This window comes from Palaemon carinicauda, chromosome 18 (assembly GCF_036898095.1).
Source record: "Palaemon carinicauda isolate YSFRI2023 chromosome 18, ASM3689809v2, whole genome shotgun sequence".
In the NCBI taxonomy this organism is placed as follows: domain Eukaryota; kingdom Metazoa; phylum Arthropoda; class Malacostraca; order Decapoda; family Palaemonidae; genus Palaemon; species Palaemon carinicauda.
Window position 1 is genome coordinate 14,604,557 of NC_090742.1, and position 17,102 is coordinate 14,621,658.

The 17,102-nt window shown below is 47.1% G+C and overlaps 2 protein-coding genes and 1 pseudogene across 5 annotated transcripts in view; 1 reads left to right on the forward strand and 2 right to left on the reverse strand.

Annotated features, from left to right (window-relative positions):
* LOC137657622 (NADH dehydrogenase [ubiquinone] 1 alpha subcomplex assembly factor 3) overlaps positions 1-17,102 on the reverse strand; it is a 346,628-nt gene that overhangs the window by 76,727 nt on the left and 252,799 nt on the right. The window lies entirely within an intron of this gene.
* Positions 1-17,102, forward strand: part of LOC137657617 (zinc finger and BTB domain-containing protein 14-like) — a 50,569-nt gene that overhangs the window by 4,313 nt on the left and 29,154 nt on the right. Inside the window, exon 1 of one of the 4 annotated variants that reach the window (XM_068391985.1) lies at positions 11,438-11,552. The exons of the other annotated variants lie outside the window; for them this stretch is intronic. The gene's annotated coding sequence lies outside the window, so the exon portion shown is untranslated. Of the gene's footprint in view, positions 1-11,437; positions 11,553-17,102 lie in introns of those variants that run through there. 4 annotated transcript variants of the gene reach the window in all.
* LOC137657969 (uncharacterized) lies at positions 250-8,211 on the reverse strand (annotated as a pseudogene).

The following is a 17,102-nucleotide window of genomic DNA, read 5'->3' on the forward strand; positions in this document are numbered from 1 at the left end:
TTCTAAAAACGATTTTGGCGGGAGAAGCTAACTTAAAAAACCCACCTAACCTATGCTAAAAGCCGTATCCTTACCCAGGGGGCTTCGCCCCCCGGACCCCCCCCCTTACACAACTGTTTCCTTACTTACGAGTACGACGGTAGAAGCTAACTTAAAAAACCCACCTAACCTATGCTAAAAGCTGTGTCCTTACACAACAATATAATTAACTACATAGTTAAATACTGAAATCCACGTGTACTTACATGATTAATATTCGTAATCGCTGGATTCCGAATCTTCGGGAGGCGCGCTGACGATCTTCTTTCTGACTTTCGATGGGCGGGATGGAGCGGGAGTTATGGATGGTCCAGGAGAAGTGTGTGTAGCGGCCGTTGTTGATGGGGTTTGGCAAGTTTTGAGAGGGTAAACACGATTGATTAATTTCAAGAATGCCTTCAGTTTACACTCTGATCCCTCTAGATATCGCTTGCGAACACAGTAATTTTCAATATTAAACTTACCCGATAATCATGTAGCTGTCAACTCCGTTGCCCGACAGAATTCTATGGAGGGATACGCCAGCTATCACAATACTAGAAGGGGGTGTATTTACCAGCGCCACCTGTGGCCAGGTACTCAAGTACTTCTTGTTGACACCTCCTCAATTATTCCTCTGTCGTGCTTCCGGCAAGACGTTCTGGGATACGCTTATGTTCTTGGAGTATTTTCACGACTTTGGTGAAGTATTTCTCTTTGATTTCGGCTGTCGCTTTACTGGAAAACTTCTATATTAGCTTAGTTAGCTTTTGGAATTAATTTGATTAATTTTGGTGACGAGAGAGTATGAACTCTCGTTCACCTTTCAATGGCCGACCCTTCCCTTAGACGGAAGTGTTGGTGTCTAAGAGAGTATAGACTCTCTTTCTTAATTTTGCTTAACAAAGTTATAGATTTATTTTATATCTCTCCACCTCTTATAGGCCTCTTCGATTAACTTCCTTTTATTATAAACTCATTAAAATTAATTTTTATATTTGTTTATATTCGACCTTCCTAATAGTAGGCGGTCTTTTACCGAAGTTAATAAACTTTGAGCCCGTCATTTCGGTTTTACCTGTTAACATATTATGCTATTTCCGCCACAGAGTTTGAAAGATTTTCTTTGACAGTCTCGTACTGTTTTCAAAGCTGAACTAACGTTTTGTTTTGTCTCTGCAGTTGTTGACGTTCAGAACGTTCAACTTGCACTCTATCGTTACGATAGAGAAAGAATGTTCACGGTTTCACGTTGCAGTAAGAGTAACCGTGTCTAGCGTTTTGTTCATTCTTTCTTAACTTAATGGTTTTGATCCTAATAAAGGAACTTTTCAGTTTTTTCCTTTAACAATAATATGTTTTAACGATATATATGATTGGGCTCTTCTCTCAGGTTCTAAGTCAAGAGAGAGAGAGAGAGAGAGAGAGAGAGAGAGAGAGATAGAGACGGAGGGAGAAAGAGGATAAACGTTTCATTCAAGCCTGCCAGGCGTACGAGTAACGTCATTATCGATTTTTGCTCTTCTCCCTAGTCTCTTTAGGGGAAGAAACTAAACGTTTCTAGAGTGATCTAGTGTTTAGTCTCTTTCCAACCACTGATTTATCTTTCATTAGATTTTTCTGTTACATTGTAATTCTGTTTTCGCAATTACTAACTTTGAGAAAGGATAGAATTGCGTATTTCAGGTACAAACCACTTAAGTTTCGAGTTCAGTGAAATAAGTGCAAACAGAAATCAAAGTGATAAGTGATTAGTGCGTGAGGGTACTTTTGTGCGCGCCAGTCGTCCTCCCAGTCCGGGACCTCTTGCAAGCTCCCAAGCCCAGGGGAGAAGCAATGTCGAAGGGCATAAGGGTTCAGCAGGCCTTGATCGGCGCACAGAAGTATTCTCGGTGGTTGTGGGCGTGTCTTACCGAGACCGTCACTCCCACCCGCAGACGATTGAGCCCTTATTTTGCTCGTCTGCAGAAGAGATTAGGGGAGAAAATAAAGGCAGAGTAACGCTGGTCTCAGGTCTCAAGACTTCTTAAACGTTAAGTCCAGACCTATGCCAGACGTACGAAGTTAAAATTCACAACCCGAATGCAGTCGTTGGGTTAGCTCTGACTCTCCTAAGTCATCAGTTGATTACACTCCGACTAAGAGGAGTAAGGTTCTGCCACAACAGATCTCTGCTGTTAAGGCTTTACCTCAGCAGAACTTAGTGTCTGCCGACCCCAAGTTAACTCTACTGCAGTCCATACAGTCACAACTTTCGGTCTTGATGCGTGAGTGTCGGGCTGAGAGTGTTGCACCGCCTGCTCTCCCTCCACCTGTTCTCGCTGCACCTGTGCTCGCCCAGCCTGCACCTGCTCCGCCTGTGCTCGCCCAGCCTGCACCTGCTCCGCCTGGTCGCAGCACCATCTGCCAGGCGTACGATGTTGTGAACTCTACTACAGTCCATGCAAGCACAGCTTTCGGACTTGATGAGTGAGTGTCGGGCTGAGAGTGTTGCTCCACCGCCTCCGCCTACACTCCCTCCTCCTACACTCGCTCCGCCTGATCACAGTACCATCTGCCAGGCGTATGATGTTGTGGACTCTACTACAGTCCATGCAAGCACAGCTTTCGGACTTGATGCGTGAGTGTCGTGCTGAGAGTGTTGCACCTCCTGCACCTGTGGTGCACCAACCTCCTGCACCCGTTCAGCCTGTGCTGCACCCGCCTGCACCGGTGGTGCACCAACCTCCTGCACCCGTTCAGCCTGTGCTGCACCCGCCTGCACCGGTGGTGCACCAACCTCCTGCACCCGTTCAGCCTATGCTGCACCCGCCTGCACCGGTGGTGCACCAACCTCCTGCACCCGTTCAGCCTGTGCTGCACCCGCCTGCACTCGCTGCACCCAGTCGCAGCTCCATCTGCCAGGCGTACGATGTTGAACCACTTTCGGAGTTTGCTGTTCACAGTGTTGTTCAGCCTCAGCCTTCTTTAAGGCAACCCTTGCTTTGGGATCAGGAGAGTTACACTCTTCCTCCTCCTCCCCTTGCTGCTCCTCCAGTGGTGCAACTCTCGGTTGGGGTACAACAACCTCTCCCCTCCGTGAGTCTGTCTGCTCAACCAGCGCTGCACCGAGTTCAACCCTCATCTAGGCAAGCTCATCTACACCATGCACTTGCGCCTCAGGAGCCTCAGCTTGCTAGAACTTTACCTTGTTCTGCGCAGCCTCAACCTTCTCATGCTCCACTCATCTCTCAGGAACAGGAACGGACTACTCCGCCTCCGTCCTCCGCTTAGCTGGTACAATCCTTGGGTGCAACTCTTGCTAGGAGTCAACCTCCTTCACCCTTGCACCTGCCTTCTGCTCCGTCTGTTGTTCAGCCTATGCAGTCTGAACCTCAGGTTTTCCCTCAAGTTGAGGAAACCTCTGTTGTTGTTCCAGCTCGTTCTGACTCTGCTGTTCAGCATACCATGGTTTAAACCCCATGCAAGCATGCATTAAGCACTCTAGCACTGGTCATGGAATTTCTGAGAAATGTTAAACGCCATGCACACGCTCTGCTTTCCTTTCAGAGCATGCTCTGCATACAACATGCTCTGCATACAGCATGCTCTGCATTCAGCATGCTCTGCATACAGCATACTCTGCATACATCATGCTCTGCATACCTTACCGCATGCTTCTCAACACATCTTGGGTTGTTGCCAACTCACTAGACTGTCAAGCAGTTTCATAACGTTGCCTTCTAGTCTGCTGCTTTGCACCAGTGAACCCTCACTCAGAGAACTTAGCTTTTCTAGGATAAGGTCCCTGTAGATGAGAAAGTTCTTTTCTCCCTCCTTCTGATATTCCCTTGAGGACTCTGTCATTTGGAGGGAGCCTTTAGCTGCATAACCTCTTATGGACTTTTATTTAAGCATAACATGCTTACAGGGAAGGTAATGGTTACACTTCAGCCGCTAATCCCGTCTGTTACCACACCTGCTCCCATAGACCTTGAGCTGTGTTGCATGACATGCAGTCCAAGCTTAGTCCTTGTTAGAGGATTTTTTGTTTACGGAGTCAATGTGTCACGGGGAAGACGTTCAACAACCAACAGAAGGGACTTGTTGTGACGCAGTGGGCAACCTCAGCAACCCGTTAAGGAGTTGTCTGTACGACCCAGACAGTCTAGACAGATTCGGGTTGTCACTGTACTTCCTCGCTTGCCCATGATTGACAGTTTACAGACTGTGCAGCAGTATCATGATCTTGTGTCCGGCTCCGTCAGACGACTGGCTTTTAAGAGCTCCCTCAAGTCGTCGCTGTCTGGAGATTTTCAAATGGACTATGGATCTGACCAAGGAACTGGGCCTCCTGGTCAATTTTGAGGAGTCTCAGCTCGTTCCATCCCAGACCATTGTCTCCTTGGGTATGGATCTTCAGAGTCGAGCTTTTCGGACTTGTCCGTCGGCCCCAAGGATCTTCCAAGCCCTAGAATGCATCCAGAGCATGCTGAGAAGGAACCGATGCTTAGTCAGGCAGTGGATGAGTCTAACAGGGACACTTTCATCGCTGGCCCTGTTCATCGAGTTAGGGAGACTCCACCTCCGCCCCCTTCAGTATCATCTAGCTGCTCACTGGATAAAGGACATGACGCTAGAGACGGGCTCAGTTCCTGTTTCCGAAGAGATGAGGTCTACTCTACGTGGTGGAAGAACAGCATTCTTCTCAAGGAAGGTCTACCATTGGCTGTTCAGTCCTCCGACCACCGTCTCTTCTCGGACGCATCGGACACGGGCTGGGGTGCGACACTGGACGGACAGGAATGCTCGGGAACATGGAATCAGGAGCAAAGGACACTTCACATCTATTGCAAGGAGTTGTTGGCAGTTCATTTGGCCTTGATAAACTTCAAGTCCCTCCAGCTTAACAAGGTGGTGGAGGTGAACTCCGACTACACCACAGCCTTGGCTTACATCTCCAAGCAGGGAGGGACTCATTCGAGGAAGTTGTTCGAGATCGCAAGGGACCTCCTCATTTGGTCAAAAGATCGAAAGCTCACGCTGGTAACGAGGCTCATTCAGGGCGATATGAATGTCATGGCAGATCGCCTCAGCCGGAAGGGTCAGGTCTTCCCCACAGAGTGGACCCTTCACAAGAATGTTTGCAGCAGACTTTGGGCCCTGTGGGATCAGCCAACCATAGATCTATTCGCTACCTCGATGACCAAGAGGCTCCTCTTGTATTGTTCTCCGATTCCAGACCCAGCAGCAGTTCGCGTGGATGCCTTTCTGCTGGATTGGTCCCATCTCAACCTGTATGCATTCCCGCCGTTCAAGATTGTCAGCAGGGTACTTCAGAAGTTCGCCTCTCACAAAGGGACACGGCTGACGTTGGTTGCTCCCCTCTGGCCCGCGAGAGAATGTTTCACTGAGGTACTGCAATGGCTGGTCGACGTTCCCAGGACTCTTCCTCCTAGAGTGGACCTTCTGCGTCAACCTCACGTAAAGAAGGTACTCCCAACCTCCACGCTCTTCGTCTGACTGCCTTCAGACTATCGAAAGACTCTCAAGAGCTAGAGGCTTTTCGAAGGAGGCAGCCAGAGCGATTGCCAGAGCTAGGACGACATCCACTCTCAGAGTCTATCAGTCTTTATGGGAAGTCTTCCGAAGCTGGTGCAAGGCCAATGCAGTTTTCCTCAACCAGTACCAATGTAACCCAGATTGCTGACTTCCTGTTACATCTAAGGAACGTAAGCTCCCTATCAGCTCCTACGATCAAGGGTTACAGAAGTTTGTTGGCAGCGGTTTTCCGCCACAGAGGCTTGGATCTTTCCTCCAACAAAGATCTACAGGACCTCCTTAGGTCTTTTGAGACCTCAAAGGAACGTCGGTTGTCCACTCCAGGCTGGAATCTAGACGTGGTCCTAAGGTTCCTAATGTCATCAGGATTTGAACCGCTCCAATCAGCCTCTTTTAAGGACCTCACATTAAAAAACTCTTTTCCTCGTGTGCTTAGCAACAGGTAAAAGAGTAAGTGAGATCCACGCCTTCAGCAGGAACATAGGTTTCACATCTGAAACGGCTACATGTTTCTTACAGCTCGGTTTTTTGGCTAAAAACGAGCTTCCTTCCCGTCCTTGGCCTAAGTCGTTCGAGATCCCAAGCCTGTCCAACATGGTGGGGAACGAACTGGAGAGAGTACTTTGCCCAGTTAGAGCTCTTAAGTACTATCTAAAGGTCAAAACCATTACGAGGACAATCAGAAGCCTTATGGTGTGCTATCAAGAAGCCTTCTCTACCAATGTCTAAGAACTCAGTTTCTTACTACATCAGGCTTCTGATTAGAGAAGCAAATTCTCATCTGAAGGAAGAAGACCTTGCTTTGCTGAAGGTAAGGACACATGAAGTGAGAGCTGTGGCTACTTCAGTGGCCTTCAAACAGAACCGTTCTCTGCAGAGTGTTATGGATGCAACCTATTGGAGAAACAAGTCAGTGTTCGCATCATTCTATCTCAAAGATGTCCAGTCTCTTTACGAGTACTGCTACACCCTGGGTCTATTCGTAGCAACGAATGCAGTAGTAGGCGAGGGCTCAGCCACTACATTCCCATAATCCCATAACTTTTTAACCTTTCTCTTGAATACTTTTTATGGGTTGTACGGTCGGCTAAGAAGCCTTCCACATCCTTGTTGATTTGGCGGGTGGTCAATTCTTTCTTGAGAAGCGCCAAGGTTAAAGGTTGTGATGAGGTCCTTTAGTATGGGTTGCAGCCCTGTATACTTTAGCACCTTTGAGTTGATTCAGCCTCCCAAGAGGAACGCTGCGCTCAGTAAGGAAGACGATCTTATTAAAGGCAGAGTAACGGTTCAAGTCGACTTCCTTACCAGGTACTTATTATTTCATTGTTATTGTGGATAACTGATTATATGAAATATGGGATACTTAGCTATCCTTTAATCTTGTACACTGGTTTTCACCCACCCCCCTGGGTGTGAATCAGCTACATGATTATCGGGTAAGTTTAATATTGAAAAATGTTATTTTTATTAATAAAATAAATTTTTGAATATACTTACCCGATAATCATGATTTAATCGACCCTCCCTTCCTCCCCATAGAGAACCAGTGGACCGAGGAATAATTGAGGAGGTGTCAACAAGAAGTACTTGAGTACCTGGCCACAGGTGGCGCTGGTAAATACACCCCCTTCTAGTATTGTGATAGCTGGCGTATCCCTCCATAGAATTCTGTCGGGCAACGGAGTTGACAGCTACATGATTATCGGGTAAGTATATTCAAAAATTTATTTTATTAATAAAAATAACATTTTGAAAAATAACTGTCATACATGTGTTTTTGTGTGCCGAAAGCAGGTATGACAGTCCTTTTCAAAACGTGCCACTGCGATTCTATAGAGTTAGTGTGTACACTGCGATCGTCCGGGCTCACAAAGTGAATGCTATGATTAACTGTTCGATGCTGAAAAAATTGATTCTTTATATTATTATAAGCCTTCCAACAATCCGAAATAATAGTAGTTTCGGGATGGACGAATTCTAATAATATAGGAATCAACGTCTTAGCCGAACGATCCTCGACAACCTTGAAAAACGTCTCACGTGTTTGCCGATCAATCCCTCCAAACACCCAAGCACCGTCGACCGTCTTACCCTTGTTAGACTTCTGTTTGCCAAACTTGCTCTCATCTATCTCCACCACGTGACCAGGACCGCCAATCTTCTTATTGTCGATCAAAAGAATATCGGCACACACGTCCCGGCAAAAGTTGTACCAATCCACGAGAGTATGAGAGGCTAACTTTTTATACGTCTGGCGAATGGTGTATTGGGGAAATTTATAAACAAAACCACAGATGAGGATAAAAATATCCTGGCACGACAACTGGGATTTTTAAAAAAAACTGTCTCGTTTCAAACTAATCTTTTTCCGGCACTTGTGATAATTACACCGCCAAAAGTACGTGTTTTCACCGGTTCTTGATTTTCCGTCGCACTTCTTAGTGACTTCGCCGATATTGCAAGTAGAACACACACCGGAAAAATCACCTAACAGGCCTTTGAAATACAAATAATCACTGAAATTGTTAGTGGCCATGAAACTGAACACTTGAAAAAAAGTAGGGTCGTTAATTTGGTCGAAATTAATTATATCTTCAGAAACACGAGATGTAGCACCGGACGACATGGTGTCTGCACTAGAAAGAACGAGCGTGCTTCGTGTGAGGTATAGTATGATCGAGATTTTTGAATTCTTGAATTCTGATTGGGCAAAAAAATGCCCGTAGGCTAATCCGCTGGTCAAGTGAGGTCTCATCGGGTCGTTTCAAAAGTACCGCGGCCGCGATTAGTTCGGTAATTTGTCACTACAGCGGTGCTATCGCTATCGTAACGCCAACTACAGCTAGTTTTTTTAACTACAGGAGCGAGAAGATTCGTGGCCGGAGTAAGAACTCGAGCCACATATAAATTTTCAGGTAATTTAGGGTTTTCGGCAAAAAACATAAAAGTGTGCGTTTAAGCACATATTTAAGATCCGTAGACCATTTCCAAACGATCTTATTCTATACAAGATAACAGGGGGAGCGATAATAAACAAAATATGGCCGGGTGGCCGTAGCGCTACAAACTACCCGATGTTTTGAACGTTTTCTGTAAATATTTACTTTTAAGACAATATTTCCAATGAAGGGAAAAAGTGGTTGTGGGAGATTCCAGAAGTTATAACTGAAAAAACCATATTTAATAAGTTGTAGGTTGGCCAGGGCACCAGCCACCCGTTGAGGTACTACTGCTAGAGAGTTATGGGGTCCTTTGACTGGCCAGACAGTGCTACATTGGATCCTTCTCTCTGGTTACGGTTCTTTCTCTTTACCTACACAGACACCGAATAGTCTGGCCGATTCTTGCAGATTCTCCTCTGTCTTCATACACCTGACAGCGCTGAGATTACCAACCAATTCTTCTTCACCCAAGGGGTTAACTACTGCAGTGTCATTGTTCATTGGCCACTTTCCTCTTGGTAAAGGGTAGAAGAGACTCTTTAGCTATGGTAAGCAGCTCTTCCAGGAGAAGGACATTCCAAAATTAAATCATTGTTCTCTAGTCTTGGGTAGTGCCATAGCCTCTGTACCATGGTCTTCCACTGTCTTGGGTTAGACTTCTCTTGCTTGAGGGAACACTCGGCAGTTGGTGATACCTCTCAGCGATCACTACATAGTTCAGTTAGAGCACACGACGCTCATTATGTATTGGATTTGTCAGAATTAAAGAGGTCTATTTCGTCTCTGTTGTTGACGCTTACGATTCTTGGGCAGAAAAAAATACACCTCAAAGAATCTAAGCACAGCGATAGACCAAGAAAACGGTCTTCCGATAGTATCGGGCAGCATAGTTCTCCGATACTCAGCTACGCTCCCTCCCAGCGATCAGCTCGCGTTGCGGCAAGCGTTAGGTCGGACGCATGCGGCAGTCTGGTCTCTTCCTCACGGCAGTCGCAGACACCAGTCTGGTCTCTCCTTCAGGGCAGACGCAGATGCCAGTCTGGTCTCTCGGGGGAGATCTCTCACAACAATTGATACATACAAGTATCGACAGTAGACGCTCCCTCGCAGCGATCAGCTCGCGTTGCAGCAAGCGTTAGGACGGACGCATGCGGCAGTCTGGTCTCTTCCTCACAGCAGTCGCAGACACCAGTCTGGTCTCTTGGGGCAGATCTTTCACAACAATCGATACATAGAAGTATCAACAGTTGACGATATGCAGCAGTCTGGTCTCTCCCTCATGGCAGACGCAGACAATACGGCAGACGCAGCAATCTGGACGCATGCAGCAGTCTGTTAACTCACGGCAAAGTGGATGCATGCGGCAGTCTGGACATATGCTGGACGCATGCAGTCAGGTTTTGTCATACGTCACTGTAGACAAACAGTTGTCTCTTCTTTGCGGTTGACTGGACGCGCTTCCTCACGGCTCGCGGCAAACTCATGGCATTCGGGACTCATGCATTAGACTGATACCTCTTATGGAAACACAACAGTCTCAATCTAGACCCATGATGGACTCATATGGTCGGGACTTGTCCTCGCAAAAGGATAGACAAGTTTTTTATCTCTCCTTCGCGATTTTTTGAATGCACAACTAACGCTCCCTTGCTTCACGCTGTTGACATACAACATGCTGGACGCACGCGTTCAAGATTTTCCCTCACATGGTTTTACAGATGTTGTTGCTCCCTTACAGCATGATGATCTTATGCTAGAAGCACTAGAACCTGTCTCTCCCTCGAACTTAAACGCGATACTTTACTTACTTACTTTTACGGGTTTATTTCTCGCCCTCCATCAAACACTAAAGGTCTGTCCAGGCGGGCCTTGGTGTGTGAAAAAAATAATTTCTTTCCAGTTAATATTTTGCTCTGTATCGTTATCAGTTATTTCGCTAGCATTTGTATTCAGGCTTAATAGTTTTCAGGTCACTATTATAACACTTTCTAAAAAGATAAGTCTTCAGGTTTTTCTAGAAAGCTGCCACATTATTGCTATTCTTGACATCGAGTGGAAGGTCGTTAAAGAGTCTCGGTGCAGCATAACTGAACGTTCTTCCTCCTATTGCATGATTCACACTAATTTCGAATAGTCTATGTGGGTCATCAGCATGTCTAACTCTTACAGCGGCGCTGGTAGCTTCAGGGTAGGGGACCAAGCAATCACAAAGATATTTAGGCTTATCACTTTTAAGTGCTTTGTGAGTCAACAAGCAAATTTTAAATTCAATTCTAGCCTTAACAGGTAACCAATGTAGATCGATCAATGCAGGAGTTATTCTCTCCCTTAGTTTAATGCCTTTTATCAGTCTAGCCACCCGGTTTTGCACATTTTGAAGCTTTCTTAGTAGTGTATTGGGCAATTTGTAGTACAGAGAATTGCAATAATCAAGCCTTGATATTACATGACTCATCACTAAAATTTTTGTACTGCCCTCTGTTAAATATTTTCTAATAAATGCTATGTTTCTCAGGTGATAGTTACACACTTTCACTGTGTTCACAATTTGGTCCCTCATTGACAAATTACAATCTATCAGTACACCCAAATTTTTCACAATAGGCACAATCCCAACATCAGCATCACCAATTTTTATACTTTGAATTAACTGGTAATTCTTCAAAGCCACCTTTGTGCCAAAGAACATACATTCTGTTTTATCATCATTTAATTTGAGCTTTTTCCTCTGCATCCATGTTTTTATTTCAGTCATTATCTCATCAATTTTCTTCTCTGTATCTTGTGTTGTTGAAATTGAGAGGTAAAACTGAGTATCATCTGCATATAGTTTAAAACCCACTTTTTGTTTTTTCAAGATGTGTGATAGCTCGATAGTATATATGTTAAACAAGATAGGGCCCAGAACACTACCCTGTGGTACACCCTTCATAAGAATTCTCTCATTGGATCGGTTTCCAGAAACTTCTACAATAGTCTTCCTGTTCACTAAGTAACTTCGCAAAAATTTCAGTGCTTCCTCAGTCACTCCAATAGACTTTAAGTCGTCAAGTAAGTACTCGTGCACAACAGTGTCAAAAGCAGCACTAAGATCTAACATAATCAAAATTCCACACTTTCCCCCATCAAGAAGACCTATCATATCATTCATTATTGAGCATAAAGTAGTTTCTGTAGAATGATTAGCTCTGTAGGCCGATTGATTTTCCGGGAATACCTCTAACTCGTCAATATGCGCCCATAATTGCTCACTTATGACATTTTCAATAAGCTTTGACATGTAGGATAAATTTGAAATGGGTCTATATGAATTTAGCTCGTTTACATCACCTTTCCCTTTGTAAATTGGTTTGATCAACGCAGTTTTTTCACAGCTAGGAAAACAGGATTGTGATATACTTAGGTTAATTATGTTCAGGTAAATATTATATACAACTTGCTTGTTTGGAGCTTCACTTATTGAACTGTTTGGGAAAGGGTCGTTTCCACAATATGTATTCTTCATCTCTCTCATAACCTTTAACAAGTCGCACATATTTATTTCCTTAAATTTTATTAACTTCTTTCCCTCCTTCACTGGCATAGCTGACTGTCCTTCCAAGTGATTTTGGGGGAAACCTCTAAAGATTTTGTCAATTTTTTCATTAAAGAATATAGCAAAACTCTCTGCACAAACATTGTCAGGCAAGACATATTTTTTCTTTAATCCCATCAAATCATCAAGATTTTTGTGAAAGTCCTTCATGTTATTGGTTTTTTTACATTCGCTGTTGTAGAATTTTCTTTTTGTTTTTTCTAACAGGATGTTATAGTCATTTCTGGCCTTATTATATAGATTTCTGGCTTGTAAGGATTTGGCTCTTCGCAACTGGACGATATCCTTCACAAGATTTCTTCCAGACAAGATGAATTATTTTTGGAAGATAATAACCGTCACAATGACGAGGTTTCGTCTCCTGCTCATTCAAATCTGGGAATCGATGTTCCATTAGCCAAATTAGAATCTCAGGATTCATTACAGTCAACTGATTTAAAAAGAAAAATAAAAAATCCCGGTTCTGGCTAGATGGGTTAAGAGAGTTTTCTCAACTCTCAACCAATGGACGTCTAAGAGAAAGGCACTAGGGAAGGCCTCCTTTTTCTTTTCCTCACTCAGGTCAACCATGAGCAAGTCGTAGTTTATGTGGTCCAATTCTGAAATGGACCATCGGCTGAAGTAAACTTTTAGACAATAAAAGTCTTCAGCCTTATGGACTGGACTCTCGGAACTCTCGCAGTAGCCACAGACCCTAGGAGCAAGGCTCAGATACATCTGATTGCCTGTTTGGTTAAGGCCTGGAGGGATGTCCCCAACAAACTTTCCGCCCTTTTCATGGCAGGAGTTCTTAAAAAGAGAACTCAGAGGATTGTGACTGGAGGTCAAACTTGCAGATTCTCAAGACAACAAACAATAAAAAAGTGAGACGTTTTATGCCTCCCATGTCGTCTATACCCCTAGAGCTGACAACAGTCCACTCAGGAGACAAGGCAGCAGTTCTTTAAGAACAAGTGAGCCTTATGCTGTCAAAATCATTCATAGTAATGTAGAGGACACCTCCTCGGAGGGGGTTTACAGCATAAAACTCGGGGGGAGGGGATGAAAACCTGTTCTGGACGTCAGTCCATTGTATACATAAAGGGAGTAAGGTTTTTCTTTGTACCTGGACGACTGACCACTCAGAGCAGAATCACAAGTAAAGTGTGTGGAAGTTCTTCAAAGGATAATGCCCTTAACGCAACAGTTAGGTCTGATGGTAACCTGGCCAAATCTCAACTAACACCCTCACAGAATTTAATTTATCTGGGGGATGATAGTCGGTTCAGTTCGCGTTCAAGGCCCTCCAGAAATGTCGCAAGGACTTTCCCCTGGTGGTCACCTGGCTACGGTTGACGATCCTCGCAGCAATCAGCACACGGTTTAGTTCGCGCACACGGCGTGCTTCATGTGTCTGGTCTGTCTAAACTAGAGAAGTCGATATCGTCCCTGTTTGACGCATACGATTTGCGACAGGGATCTATGGATAGAGTCTTGGAGGGAATGACATAAATATCAAAGAGCTAGTGGCCATTCACCAATCCCTGATTACTCACTTCATAGAAAGGGAGAATAATGTCAAGAGGGATCTTCTCAGCAGAAGAAGGCAAGTTCTTACTGCAGAATGGACCCTACATCACGAGGTGTGCAGCAACCTTTGGATGATTGTGGGGTCAACACTCGATAGACCTCTTCGCCTCACAAATGACGTAGAGGTTGCCGGTATTTTGCTCTCCAGTACTAGACCAAGAAGCAGTCGCATTGGACGCTTTTCTCCTGAACTGGGAAGGTCTAAACGTGTATGCTCTTCCTCCATTGAAGATCCTGGACAGAGTCCTGAAAAGATTCAGGGATTCGGCCAACGTTCGCATTACCATAATAGCTCCTTTTTTGGTCTATGAGACATTGGGTTGCGGAGATGATGGAGTGGCTGGTAGATACCCCCAGATCATGACCACTATTAGGGTTGATTAATCTGAGTGGTACATATTTAGAGTGCGGTGCAGGAATACCTGTAATAGATTTTCCTCTACCAATACCTCTATAGCCAATATAGCAGAGTTTGTTCCGTAACTGACATACAAACCACGCTATTTAATACGGGTTATTACTTTCGGCGTAGCTGAAATGACGAGCCATTAGAATTTTAACGAGGGTTTACTACCCCACCGCTAGTTAGCGGGGGGTAGGGAGGGTAACTTGCTACCCCCCTCCTCACACACACTTGTTCTTGATTTCACTTTGCTCTCGGCTCGGGTGGTAGTCGGACGTGTCCGCTCTCACCCTCGCCTCTCTGACAGCCATTAATGTCCTTTTGCTTTCTCTCCTACAGGTTTGTGTGTGAAGTTGGCCTCTGCGAAAATGCGCAAATGTCCTGGATTACATGACCGCCCTTGTGGTACATTTATGTCAGCGGTCGTGATGGACCCTCACACCCTTTGTCCTTACTGTAGGGGCCAACGGTGTGATAGTAGTAATAAGTGTGGTGAGTGCAGGGAGTGGTCTACTTCCCAGTGGGAGAGGTTTTCTCAGCGACGGAAGAAGTCCAGGCGGGATATTTCTCCTTCGAAGGTTTCTTTGAAAGAAGAAAATCCCAAGGACTCTTCTTCCGCTACCCAAACCTCCCCGAAGGTCCCACTTGATCAGTTTCTTTTGAGAGACGGTCGAGTGGTAGTGTAGACCGTAGTTCTGTTTCCCGACCTCGGGGTTCGAGAGATGGCGTTGCCTCCCCTAGCGAGGCAGCTCCACCTCTTCCCCCGGGGGAGGATTTAAATGTTAATGTAACTGATTTATTCCAGCCTTGGTCTTCCTTGGGGCTCGAGGGTTCGCCCTCCAAGGAAGCCTTGATTGACATCATCCGGTTGGGTGCCTCTGTCAAGCAATCGCTGACTTTGGCAGAGGTTGATCCTCTGTCTATTGTTGACGTTGTGGTGTCAGAGGTATCCAATGCGGTAACTCCTAATACCTCTGCAACTTCTCAACCCACAGTAGCTGAAGGCTTAGTTTCTCCTGGTCCTGCATAACCTACGAGGGAGAAACTAAGTTCAACAGTCTCTCCTGCCGGTGATTCTTTCCCTCGGGGGAGTTCACTCACAGAGACTCCTCTTCGGAGGACTGATGAAGGTCAGCTTGCTGACCCAACAGCCCCCAGAGGGTGTATACGTCGTAAGGCTCGCTTTCCTCTTCGCCGGAGAGGCCTTCCTTCACCTTATAAGTCGGTTAGGAGGCGCCTCTTCGGTTCATCATCGTCGTTGCAGTCCGCCGCAGAGGAGCCTCGTCATCGATCTCCGACTGTTCCTGCTACTGCCCTGGACCTCTCTGCGGATCGTTCGCGATCACCTTCGGTGGAAGGTCGTCCTTACAAAGGGCACGCCGACCTTCCACCCGTCAGACCTGCTGACCTGCCGTCGCCGTTCCTGGCTGCTGATGCGCTTTATGCTCCAACCAAACCTGTTTTAAAAAAACAGGCACCAGTCCCTTCGGGGCAACAAGGGCGTACACACCAATTAGCGCACACGTCCCTTACGCGCCATGCCAAGCATGCACCCCAACGTTCTCCTGACGTCACTGAGGTTTCGGAGATAGTGCGTCAGCGCTCACCTGCTGCTGCCGTTCCTGAGTTAGCGCGCCAGCGCTCATCTGCTGCCGAGGTTTCTGATGAAGCGTGTCAGCGCTCACCTGCGCGCCAGCGCTTACCTGTTCGTCAGCGTGCCACTGCGTGCCTTCGACCTACTGCGCGTCATGCGCGCCAGTTCTCTCCTGCGTGCCAGCATTCACCAACGCGCCAGCGCGCTCCTGCCCGCTAGCGCTCGCCTGCGAGCTAACCATCTCCTGCGCGCCAGCGCTCTCCGCGCCAACCATCTCCTGCGCGCCAGCGCTCTCCGCGCCAACCATCTCCTGCGCGCCAGCGCTCTCCGCGCCAACCATCTCCTGCGCGCCCACGATCTTTGGATCTGGGTGCGGTAGGGAAGTTTAGGACTTTCCCTACTCGCCACCGCTCGCCAAAGCGCCGTCTGCTTTCGCCTGCGCGCCATCCCTCGCCAGCGCATTCACCTACACGCGCCCACGAGGATGCGCGCGTGCACCCTGAGCGCCCACACCCATCTCCCACAGCAGCAATGCATCGCCAGCCTGATGTGCGGCCACAAGAGGCGCGCCAACGAACGCAGGTTCCAGCTGCGCGCCCGTGCGCAAGGGATATCTCCCCTGTACGCGCGCGCGCCCGACGACATCTTCAGGGATGCACGATCTCTCGGCCGCATGGGCTCTTCATCCTGATCTTGCACGCCCGCGCTCGCGCGAACATTCACCCTCGCGCGCAAACAGCTTCCTGCGCACGCTCCTACGCGCCATCGCTTGCCCGCGTGCCCTCACGATAGCGCATCAGCAGTTTCTTGCGTGCCATCAGTCTCGCGCGCGCGACCCCGGGTATTCCCCATCGCTTGAGCGCCAACGCGCTCCCCAGTGCAATCGCCAATATCCTCCCACGTGCGAGGCTGCAGGACAATGCGCGGCAAGGTCGCTATCGCCACATCCCCCCCCCCCCCCCCCCCCCCCGCAAGCGCAGAACAGCGCGCTCGCCGATAGGGGTAAGGTTCCAGAAAGGTCCAGGGACATATCTACTTTGTCTTCTTTTTCTTTACAGGTGAACTCCCCCATGGAAACTCCTCCCAGGGATCAGTCGATCCCTGTCCCTCCAGAGGGAGTGTCTGATAGCGCAGCCATCAGCCCTGGTTTGGGGCACTTATCAGAGTGGTCACGCAGGCTGTTAAGCCTGTTTTCTCTGATTTGGGCCACAAATCCTTGGCTACGTCTACTCCCCTGAAGAGAAAAAGAGGAGTTTCGGACGCGGTGACTTCTCTGAGGACTAAGCTGTCTCCTCGTAAGCCTTCGAGGCAGGCCCCCTCCCCCCCAGACTTTTTCTCCCTCCCCAGACTTTTTCTCCCTCCCCTTCGGACGAGGATTACCCGTCCTCAGGGGAGTCACGTGAGGCGAGACGTTCCCCCATTGCACCAATGAGGGAAACC